The sequence below is a fragment of the Sinocyclocheilus grahami genome, unplaced genomic scaffold (assembly GCF_001515645.1).
Source record: "Sinocyclocheilus grahami isolate Dianchi unplaced genomic scaffold, SAMN03320097.WGS_v1.1 scaffold70.1, whole genome shotgun sequence".
In the NCBI taxonomy this organism is placed as follows: Eukaryota; Metazoa; Chordata; class Actinopteri; order Cypriniformes; family Cyprinidae; genus Sinocyclocheilus; species Sinocyclocheilus grahami.
In genome coordinates, this window is record NW_015505249.1 from 2,651,322 (window position 1) to 2,662,803 (window position 11,482).

At 37.9% G+C, this 11,482-nt stretch overlaps 1 pseudogene; it reads left to right on the forward strand.

Moving 5' to 3' along the window:
• The first annotated feature begins 3,675 nt into the window (after nucleotides 1–3,675).
• LOC107585472 (E3 ubiquitin/ISG15 ligase TRIM25-like) overlaps nucleotides 3,676–11,482 on the forward strand; it is a 20,030-nt pseudogene continuing 12,223 nt past the window's right edge.

The window sequence follows — 11,482 nt, forward strand, 5'->3', positions numbered from 1 at the left end:
CTGGAGTTTGTTTAATAAGCACGCAGAGCAACCACCCAATAAAGCATTAAAATAATCTAACCTTGAGGTCATGAATGCTGAATTAATGTTTCTGCATTTGACATTGAGAGCATAGGTCATAATTTAGATATATTTTTAAGATGGAAATATTCAGTTTTACAAATGCTAGAAACATGGTTTTCAAAGGAAAGATTGCTATCAAATAGCACACCTACTGTAGGTTCCTAACTGATGACAAGGAAATAACAGGGCAGCCATCAAGTGTTAGACAGTGTTTTAGGTTATTACATGCAGAGGTTTTTGGTCCAATGATTAAAACCTCAGTTTTATCAGAATTTAGCAGTAGGAAATTACTAGACAACCAGTTTTTTATATCAACTACAGTATGCATTCCTGCAAATGTGTAGGTTTCATCGGCCCGCAAAGAAATATAGAGCTGAGTATCATCAGCATAACAGTAAAAGCAAACACCATGTTTCTTGATGATATATCCCAAGGGTAACATGTAAAGTGTGAAAAGCAATGGTTCTAGTACTGAGCCTTGTGGCACTCCATACTGTACTTGTGAACAATATGATATCTCATCATTTACTGCTACGAATTGATGACGGTCAGATAAGTAATATTTAAAACATGAAAATGCAATTCCACTAATGCCAACATAATTTTGTAGTCTACTCAAAGAATGCTGTGGTTGATAGTGTCAAACGAAGCACTAAGATCCAGTAGCACTAATAGAGAAATACAACCACGATCTGATGATAAGAGCAAGTCATTTGTAACACTGATGAGAGCAGTTTCAGTACTATGATACGGTCTAAATCCTGACTGGAAATCCTCACAGATACCATTTCTCTCTAAGAAGGAACATAGCTGAGAGGATACTGCCTTTTCTTGTATTTTTGACAGAAAAGGGAGATTTGAGATCGGCCTGTAATTAACTAATTCTCTAGGATCAAGTTGTGTTTTATTTGAATGAGAGGCTTAATAACAGCCAATTTGAAGGTTTTAGGGACATATCCCAAAGACATTGATGAATTAATAATATTCAGAAGAGGATCTATGACTTCTGGAAGGACCTCTTTTAGTAGCTTAGATGGAACAGGGTCTAACATACAATGTTGTAGGTTTTGATGATTTGACAAGTTTATACAATTCCTCCTGTCCTATAGCAGAGAATTAGTGGAATTGGTCCTCAGGGGATCTATAGTGCACTATCTGATGCGATACTGTAGCTGACGGCTGCATGGTTATAATTTTATAATAGTATCGATTTTGAAAGTAAAGAAGTTCATAAAATCATTACTATTGTGCTGTTGGGAAAGGTCTGTGTCTGTTGATGCTTTATTTTTCATTAATTTAGCCACTGTATTGAATAAATGTCTGGGGTTGTGTTTGTTTTCTTCTAAGAGAAACGAAAAGTAAGCAGATCTAGCAGTTTTTAGAGCTTTTCTATAAGTAGAACTACTTTCCCGCCATGCAATACGAAATTCCTCTAGTTTTGTTTTCTTCCAGCTGCGCTCCTCCTGTCCTATAGCAGAGAATTAGTGGAATTGGTCCTCAGGGGATCTATAGTGCACTATCTGATGCGATACTGTAGCTGACGGCTGCATGGTTATAATTTTATAATAGTATCGATTTTGAAAGTAAAGAAGTTCATAAAATCATTACTATTGTGCTGTTGGGAAAGGTCTGTGTCTGTTGATGCTTTATTTTTCATTAATTTAGCCACTGTATTGAATAAATGTCTGGGGTTGTGTTTGTTTTCTTCTAAGAGAAACGAAAAGTAAGCAGATCTAGCAGTTTTTAGAGCTTTTCTATAAGTAGAACTACTTTCCCGCCATGCAATACGAAATTCCTCTAGTTTTGTTTTCTTCCAGCTGCGCTCCATTTTCCAGGCTGCTCTCTTTAAGGCGCGAGTGTGCTCGTTATACAATGGTGTCGGACTGTTTTCCTTAATCTTCTTTAAAGGGGTCCTATTATGCTTTTTCACTTCTTCAACTTTAGTTAGTCTGTAATGTTGCTGTTTGAGCATAAAAAAGATCTGCAAAGTTACAAAGTTCAAAGTTCACTTCAAAAGGAGATACTTTATTTAACAGAAATCACTTTTCAAAAACTACACCGAACGACTCATTTGGACTACAACGCATATTTTCCGGGATTTGGGATATCACAAATACCGACGAATGGGACGAGACCTGGTTGAGCTGCACTAGAGAAGGCAACGAATGTTATCACTATGTCGGAGACATGCTAGCTTTCCGAAGGCAGACGAACTTAGAGTGATTACAATCATCCGGGTTTAATTGGCACTCAAATTGATTTGATTTTGACGCAATATTTACACTGAAGCTCGCAGGCGGCTATGATAAGGGGCATGACATTTCCCGACCAGGCGCTGAGTGCTGCCAATCACAACACACACTGACCCAGCTAACCAATCACAGCACATTTCGTATTTCAGAAGGCAGGCCTTCATTTGATACAGGAACTATTCGAGCCATTCATGCCAGACTGGGGAGAGAGGGGGTGTAATAATGTAAAATATGTAAAAAAGAATGTGTTTTTCGAACAACCTAGTATGAGAGCCTGTTCTAGTACACCCCCAAAACAAAATCAAGACTTTGTAAAAGAGCATAATAGGACCCCTTTAAGTGTAAAGGAGCAACCGTATCTAAAGTGCTAAAAAAGAGAGAGTCAATAGTTTCTGTTACACCATCAAGTTTTTCTGAACTATTGGATATGCTGAGAAAATGTACACAGAGCTGTCACTCCTGTTCTCAGTAAGACTGACACAAAGTAGATAACACATGTTTGATATTTGCATTTATTTTAATCAGAAACATACACACAACAGTGAAGCATAACTGTTGTTACAAACACTAACATTTGGATTAACATCTTTATGAGTGTGAATGTGTCTGTCTGACATACGCTGTATTTATTTGCTATTTACAGTAAACTATTCCTTTAAATGCTGGGGCAAGTTGAAGTAAAAAGGGCTTATTTTTGTCATACAAGGAAGGTTCCTTATTTAAAGATTTCCAATTAATTTATCTGTCTGACATACGCTGTATTTATTTGCTATTTACAGTAAACTATTCCTTTAAATGCTGGGGCAAGTTGAAGTAAAAAGGGCCTATTTTTGTCATACAAGGAAGGTTCCTTATTTAAAGATTTCCAATTAATTTCTTTCCCTCAAATGATGTATTTGCCCCATTTGGGCCCCATTAACTTATAACAATTGTTATGAACGTATAAAGTAAAATTTTACAATGAATTTCTCACCGATTCCAGTTTGTATTAATAGGTTCTTGAAGGACTAAAGAAAAACTACATCTCATTCTAGCCTAAACTAGAATGTCCAGTTTGTCTGGCTTCTGTGACTGTGTTGAACAACTGAGAGCCAGTGTACATTTATAAATCTGTTTCAGAATAAATATTCATACTTTTTGCATAAATAAAGATCAGATATGAACCAATTTATATTTTGATACAGATAAAGTTAAGTAAAATAAATAAATAATCCAGACCAGAAAATAATGATTTGTTTTGTAAAACATTTCCTTTTGTCATATTTGCATAGAAGCCACTCCCTAGTACTCTCATTCAGTACATAACTTCAAACATAACCTGTTTTACAATGAATCCTTGACTGGGTTTGAAAGCTCCAAAATGGCACAATTTTGTTTTGATGCTGAAAATCCTTTAAACTGTCCGATCTGTCTGAATCTGCTTACGGACCCAGTGACTACATCTTGTGGCCACAGTTACTGTATGGACTGCATTGAGAGATCCTGGGATCAGGAGGTTTATAAAGGAGTTTACAGCTGCCCCAAATGCAGGACAAAATTCAACCAAAGACCAACTCTCAGCAGAAGCACAGTGCTTGCTGAAATTGTAGATGGAATGAACCAGGAGGATCCAGCTGGCCCTGAAGATGTGCGGTGCGATGTTTGCAAAGGAAGAAAACTAAAAGCCATCAAGTCTTGTCTGGTGTGTTTGGCTTCTTACTGCCAATCTCACATTCAGCCTCATTATGAGTCTGAAGCTTTTAGAAAGCACAAGCTGGTAAACGCTTCCTCAAATCTACAGCAGCAGATCTGCCCTCAGCATCATAAAGCACTGGAGATTTTCTGTCAGGATGACCAGAAGTGTATATGTGTAGTTTGTTTGGGGGATCAGCACAGTGGACATAAAACAGTCTCAGCTGCAGATGAAATGGATAAAAAACAGGTAAGACAGTCTATATACAGTATGGGACGTTTTCAGGATGCATTATTTAAACGGGGAATTTTTAATAAGAATGTGGGGTTGCTCAAAAGTTGCTCTTGCTTAGCTCATGGAAATTGAAGTGAACTTCTCTCTTAAATTTCTTCAAATCTGACCCACAAGCAGTGTTGCCAGGTCCGCGGTTTTCCAGCACGGAATCAGGCTACTTTAACGTTGTTGCCGCGGGTTGAAGTGACACCAATAACGTGATATTTATCCCCTGCAATGCGAATTCCAACCAAAAACGTGTATTTTAACTCCCGGAACGCGATTGGGCTCGTTTTGCGTAGCAGTCGGGTGGGTTTTGTTGTAAAAACCTGGCAACCCTGCCCACAAGATCCACTTTCTTTAGAGTTTAGTTCTAACCCTAATCAAACACACCTGAGCATGCTAATCAATGTCTTCAGGATCATTAGAAAATTACAGGTAGGTGAGTTTGATCAGGGTTGGAGCTAAACTCTGCATCGCAATCTTGTTGATTGTAAATCCATTCACAGGAGGAGCTGAGAATAAAAAAGAAGGATTTCATGCAGAAGACTAGGGACAGAGAAAAGAGGGTTCAAACATTGAAGAAAGCTGTAGAGTCTCATAAGGTAAGTGTGATTGACAGCTGGGGTTGAGGCCAGTGTTGCAGTCAAAGTCCCTTTAAGATAAGTCATTTCACTCAGTAGCCCTCTTTGAAACACCACTCGGGCAGCTATTTCAGTCATCCATGTACAGCTCCTATCTCTTTGAATGGGGAGACATCAAATTCTCCAATACTGTTCACCAAGCTTATGATTAAATTTCATATCTGAAATCACCAATGAAATATGACAACAAATGTCTCATATTCTATTTATTATGCTTAAAAAGCTAATTTTTCAGGCTGGACCAACTAATGCACATAGACAGTCCTAAGCATGAGTCTTAGAATGCTGACTGTTTCTACAGGAACTGGAGCTTCTAATGGCAGCTGCAGTGACATGATGACTTTACCAAATAGTGAATGGGTCTTTTATTGAGAAGGCAGGACTTATTCTCCCATTAATATCAGTGCATTTTTGTATATCTAAAGCAGGGCTGTCCAAACTCAGTCCTGGAGGGCCAGTGTCCTGCAGAGTTTAGCTCCAACCCTCATTAAACACATTTGAACCAGCTAATCAAGCTCTTACTAGGCATGGAAACTTCCAGTCAGGTGTGTTGAGGCAAGTTGGAGCTAAACTCTGCAGGACACCGGCCCTCCAGGACCGAGTTTGGACAGCCCTGATCTAAAGTATTTGTATATATAAAGTCTTTGTTGCAAATTAGGCTATTTTGAAAATTCTGGAAAAAAATACAAATACAGGGGTGTGTTTTTGGGCTGCTTTTGTCTCGTACCACAGCCGCAAATGTCTGTAGACATAGCTGCACGAATATGTTTTATCAGGGGGGTGCTGTATGGGCGGTTGGGGTTATGCCAGGCAGTGTTGCAGTGGGGGCTTTTAAAGTCTGCATGAAATCAAAATTGACACCATTTACTTTGTTAGAGGACATTGCTAGTCTTGAGTTGAGGTGAACAATTAATCCTTGCAAATTAATCCAAAGGGGGGAAAAAATGTTTGTCTTGGTAATCAAAATCTGAAAATTTGCTTCCGCTCTGGAATTGCATTCCTTCTCTGATGTTGTCAGTTTGGTGGTTTGGGCAGAATATCCTTACCCACTCGCCTCCAACCATTAGTTTGCTGCGAGTGAGAGATGCTGGGAGGTGTGCTAAAATCCTCTAATCAATATTCCATTTCAGTTGGAAATGTGTCGCAGTACTTAAGTCGGTAATAACTTCCAGTTCACGTGGGCTTTAAACAACATTGCAATTCTAACAGCCCAAACAATACACTTACAGCTGAAACTCTGCAGAAATGAGCAACTTTTATATAGCATTTTATATTATATTATAGCATTTTCTTTATGCTTTCTGGCTGGTTTGTTCAAAAACAACAAAATATCAACATAGTTTAATCTAACATATCCTAACATTAAGAATCATCTTTTTTATTCTAGTTTGAACAGCTTTGAAATATCTATAAAAATGAAATTTTCAGGATGTTGTCAGTTTGGTGGTTTGGGCAGAATATCCTTACCCACTCGCCTCCAACCATTAGTTTGCTGCGAGTGAGAGATGCTGGGAGGTGTGCTAAAATCCTCTAATCAATATTCCATTTCAGTTGGAAATGTGTCGCAGTACTTAAGTCGGTAATAACTTCCAGTTCACGTGGGCTTTAAACAACATTGCAATTCTAACAGCCCAAACAATACACTTACAGCTGAAATTACAAATAAATGAGCAACTTTTATATAGCATTTTATATTATATTATAGCATTTTCTTTATGCTTTCTGGCTGGTTTGTTCAAAAACAACAAAATATCAACATAGTTTAATCTAACATATCCTAACATTAAGAATCATCTTTTTTATTCTAGTTTGAACAGCTTTGAAATATCTATAAAAATGAAATTTTCAGACAGTGAGATCAAAGGCTGCGTTTGAGACTGTCTAAATCTAAACTTTGACCATAAAAAATATATATATATATATACACACATACAGTGGATTTAGAAAAGAATCACCCACTTTAAAATCACATTTTGTTGCTTTGCAGCCTGTCATAAAAAAAATAATGAATGAATCACCCCCTTGTGTCAGTATTTTGTTTAACTACCCCTTGCTTTAATAACAGCCTTTAGTCTTTTGGGAGATGTCTCTACATATATGCCCTTAAAGTACACTAAATCCACATTATTGTGGCTTAGTGTATCCCATCATGCATCATGTTCTGGAAATAAATCGTGAGACTTTTTGCCGAGATCTGCCAAGAACTGGGATGTTTTCAGCTTCCAGGAATTGTGTACAGATCCTTGCAACATAGGGCCGTGTATTATCATGCTGCAACATGAGGTGATGGTTGTGGATGAATGGCACAACAATGGGCCTCAGGATCTCGTCACGGTATCTCTGAGACCCCGATGAGGACGATGAGCATGCAGATGAGCTTCCCTGAGACAGTTTGTGCAGAAATTCTTTGGTTATGCAAACAGATTGTTGCAGCAGCTGTCCTGGTGCCTGGTCTCAGACGATCTTGGAGGTGAAGGTGCTGGATGTGGAGGTCCTGGGCTGGTGTGGTTACACGTGGTCTGCGGTTGTGAGGCCGGTTGGATGTACTGCCAAATTCTCTGAAACGCCTTTGGAGACGGCTTATGGTAGATAAATTAACATTCAATTCACGGGCAACAGCTCTGGTGGACATTCCTGCAGTCAGCATGCCAATTGCACGCTCCCTCAAAACTTCCGACATCTGTGGCATTGTGCTGTGTGATAAAACTGCACATTTTAGAGTGGCCTTTTATTGTGGCCAGCCTAAGGCACACCTGTGCAACAATCATGCTGTCTAATCAGCATCTTGATATGCCACACCTGTGAGGTGGATGGATTATCTCGGCAAAGGAGAAGTGCTCACTAACACAGATTTAGACAGATTTGTGAACTATATTTGAGAGAAATAGGCCTTTGTGTACATAGAAAAAGTCTTAGATCTTTGAGTTCAGCTCATGAAAAATGGGGGCAAAAACAAGTGTTGCGTTGATAATTTTGTTCAGTGTAATAAAGAACTGGATTGCTCATCATGACGTCATAAAAGTGAAGCCTCCGCGCCACCATATTGGTATTCCTATACACTCTATTGAATTAATAGGAAATCGTATAATTTTAATGAGAAAACATCACCTAACAAGTCAGCATTTTTATATCTGAAGTATCCCTGTACATTCTTACAACACAAACGTCCTATGCATGTAAATTTGGTTTTGTTTAATATCTTATTCATTACAGTAGCGAACATCAGATGAACATGATAAACATCAGACGGACGAGATACTCCACATTTGCATTTCAAATGACAAAGTGCTCATGAAATCTGAATAAAGATTTATGCTTTGTATATTTGTGTTAATTCATCTTGTATATTCAAGGTTTATGTAATTATGTTGTTTTTTATTCGTACAGTAGGGTAACTGCAACAGCATCCATTTTGAAGCAGTCAATGATTTAAATGTCAATTAAATTAATTGTTAATGAAACATACAGATTTCTCCTGGAAACTGTAATGCTAAAATGCCATAGAATTTGTGCCATCTTGAGGAGTCTGAAATAGCTCTTGCTCCCTTAGGAGATAAAAAAATACATGCATCTTAACTTATTCAGAGAAATAACACTGACTGCGTATTCTATGGACTTAAAGACATGAAGCTTTATTTCCAAGATGATGCGTGGTAAGCTTTGAATTTAGGGCTGAACGATTTTGGAAAATAATCTAATTGAGATTTTTTATTTTTTTTTAACCAATATTGCGATTTAATATGCAAGTCTTTTTTTTAAAGCTCTTTATGTTCTGTATTATTCAACAAAGACAAGCTATAAATCATTTGTATAGTATGACCAACAGAATATTAGATAGATTAAACATAAATGTTCTTTTCTGTAGGCCAGGCCTATATGTTACGATGAAATTAGGTGATGCATGAATTGATATGAATGACATTTTTATTTAACAACTACAATCACTGTAGTATATTGACTGATTTGTTGAACTTCCAACCTTGTAAGCATGTAATAATTATGACAACATAAAGCACTGACAAATGGTGTAAACATTAATATGAACGTCAGTAACAAATCACACAAACTAAAGTAGATTGCAGAAATATAAAAACAAATCTGTTGCTTTACCACACTTCTTTAGGAAATTCAAAGTCACTGTAATAAACATAGGCCTATGTAAACATGTGGACTGCACTTTTTAAACACTGTCTGTTAACTTTAGACCAGTGGTTTTCAAACTTATTTGGTCGCGCCCCTATAAAAAAAATCTGCCCCCCCTTCCCGAATCCTCAACCCACCTCAGACTACCAAATAATTTCACTAAACATTATGAAAAATTCATGCTTTTTTAATTAAAAAAACCTACAGGGAAAGAACACCTGCATCATTGAAAAATAGCATGGAGAGAAAAACTGTTGTTTTATTATTCTCTCTCTGTTATTTATTACTTTTTGTGGGTTTCATGCTGTCCGCTAAGGCCTAGGACACGTACAGGCTTTCCTTCTCGCCAACGACATTAAACACCGTGTCTACACCGGACGCGAGCGGCAAAATACAGTAGAACCCATTATAATCCGTGACGCTGTGCACACTCCAACCTTGTAAGCATGTAATAATTATGACAACATAAAGCACTGACAAATGGTGTAAACATTAATATGAAAGTCAGTAACAAATCACACAAACTAAAGTAGATTGCAGAAATATAAAAACAAATCTGTTGCTTTACCACACTTCTTTAGGAAATTCAAAGTCACTGTAATAAACATAGGCCTATGTAAACATGTGGACTGCACTTTTTAAACACTGTCTGTTAACTTTAGACCAGTGGTTTTCAAACTTATTTGGTCGCGCCCCTATAAAAAAAATCTGCCCCCCCTTCCCGAATCCTCAACCCACCTCAGACTACCAAATAATTTCACTAAACATTATGAAAAATTCATGCTTTTTTAATTAAAAAAACCTACAGGGAAAGAACACCTGCATCATTGAAAAATAGTCCGTGACGCTGTATACACTGGATGCGGCGCGACACAACAAAACCCGACAATTAACTGATGCCTTGTTCTATTTATGACATACTGACACAAAGTTAAAATGATTTGCAACGGTCGCTTTGTCGCATCCAGTGTAGAGCTGTTGTGGCGCAACGCAACAACTGTAGCGTCCGGTAGACACGGTGAGTGAAGCTGAGAGCAAGATATACCTCGTCATATTTTCTGCATTTAGCTTTTAAAGGAGACATATTATGCCCCTTTTTTACAATATGTATATAAGGTTTTCTGAGAGCACACATCCGAAGCACACGGACAGAGAGCGGCTGTCACAGCATGTGAGTACTAAACTAAGTTCTCATTCACACACAAGTTTACCTTAAAAACACACGAGTTACACAAAACAGTGGGTTATGTCTGTGAAGGTAAACCGCTGGGAAAGAAATCGCATGTTTATTTTAGATCTGTGTGGCAGCAGCAATATACACTAAATAAATTAATAAATCCACTGCTCTCTTGTCTCCTCTGAGGCTGGGACTCTAAATAGTGTGCTGTGCTAGTCTGTGTAGCCAATGACAGAACAGTTAGCATGTTTTGCTCAAACTTTCGCCATGGCGTTAGAACTGGTACACTGTTGTTGCTTGCGAAAACACAATAACGGCGTGGGAGTAAACTTACAGATTAAGGGGCGGTAATATTATAATGAGATCCATTTGCCACGTCACCAAGGGAGCGAAATCAGACACGCTCATTTTCTCAGACGCTTGCAGAAAAAGGCTTCCCAAAACAAATTTACTGGGTTAATCTTTTTCACGTTTCCTTGGTTGGTAGATGCACCAGGGACCTGATTATAGTACTTAAAAACCTGGAAAAGTCAGATTTTCATGATATGTCACCTTTAAATGACCAGCACCTGCCTGGGTCTGTGCGAAACAAACCGATCCATCTCCATTCTAAGTTACGTCCTTTGGCTGTTTACTGTTTTATTTCTTTTCTTTTTCTGCTGATGGCCCACGCTCGGCTTGAAGCAGTACTGCGAGAGCTATAAAAGAGCGCGGACGTCTCCTTATGCTTTCTCTCGCTGTACTTTGATGCCATACACCGATCGATCTTCAAGTCGAATACAACTCTTTACTCTCGTGTGTCACGTAGCCGAGTGTAATCGCAGCCTCTGCGATTGAAAAATCAAATTTTTTCATATCGCAATATTATCGCATATGCAATGAATCGTTCAGCCCTATTTGAATTTCAATACAATATAGAGCAATATAGTAACAGGCTTGGACTGTAATATGTATTGTATATCCGTTTAATATAATCATGTTTAATATTTCCTGCATATTACGTACATATACTTTGTGTTGGATCAGTTATGCGTTCTTGTCTGTACTTGTGTTCTTGTGGGCTTGTGAAACCAACCAGCGAGCGTTAAAGGCTACACCATGGTTATTATAGATGATTTTCTTTATTTCCACCAGATGGCACCAATCTGCCTCCATTCACTGGATTTTAAGTAGTTTTGCTGTATTTTTGACATAAATACTGCATCAATTCGGGGAAAATGTATATACTCATGTATGTGTATATATATATATATATATA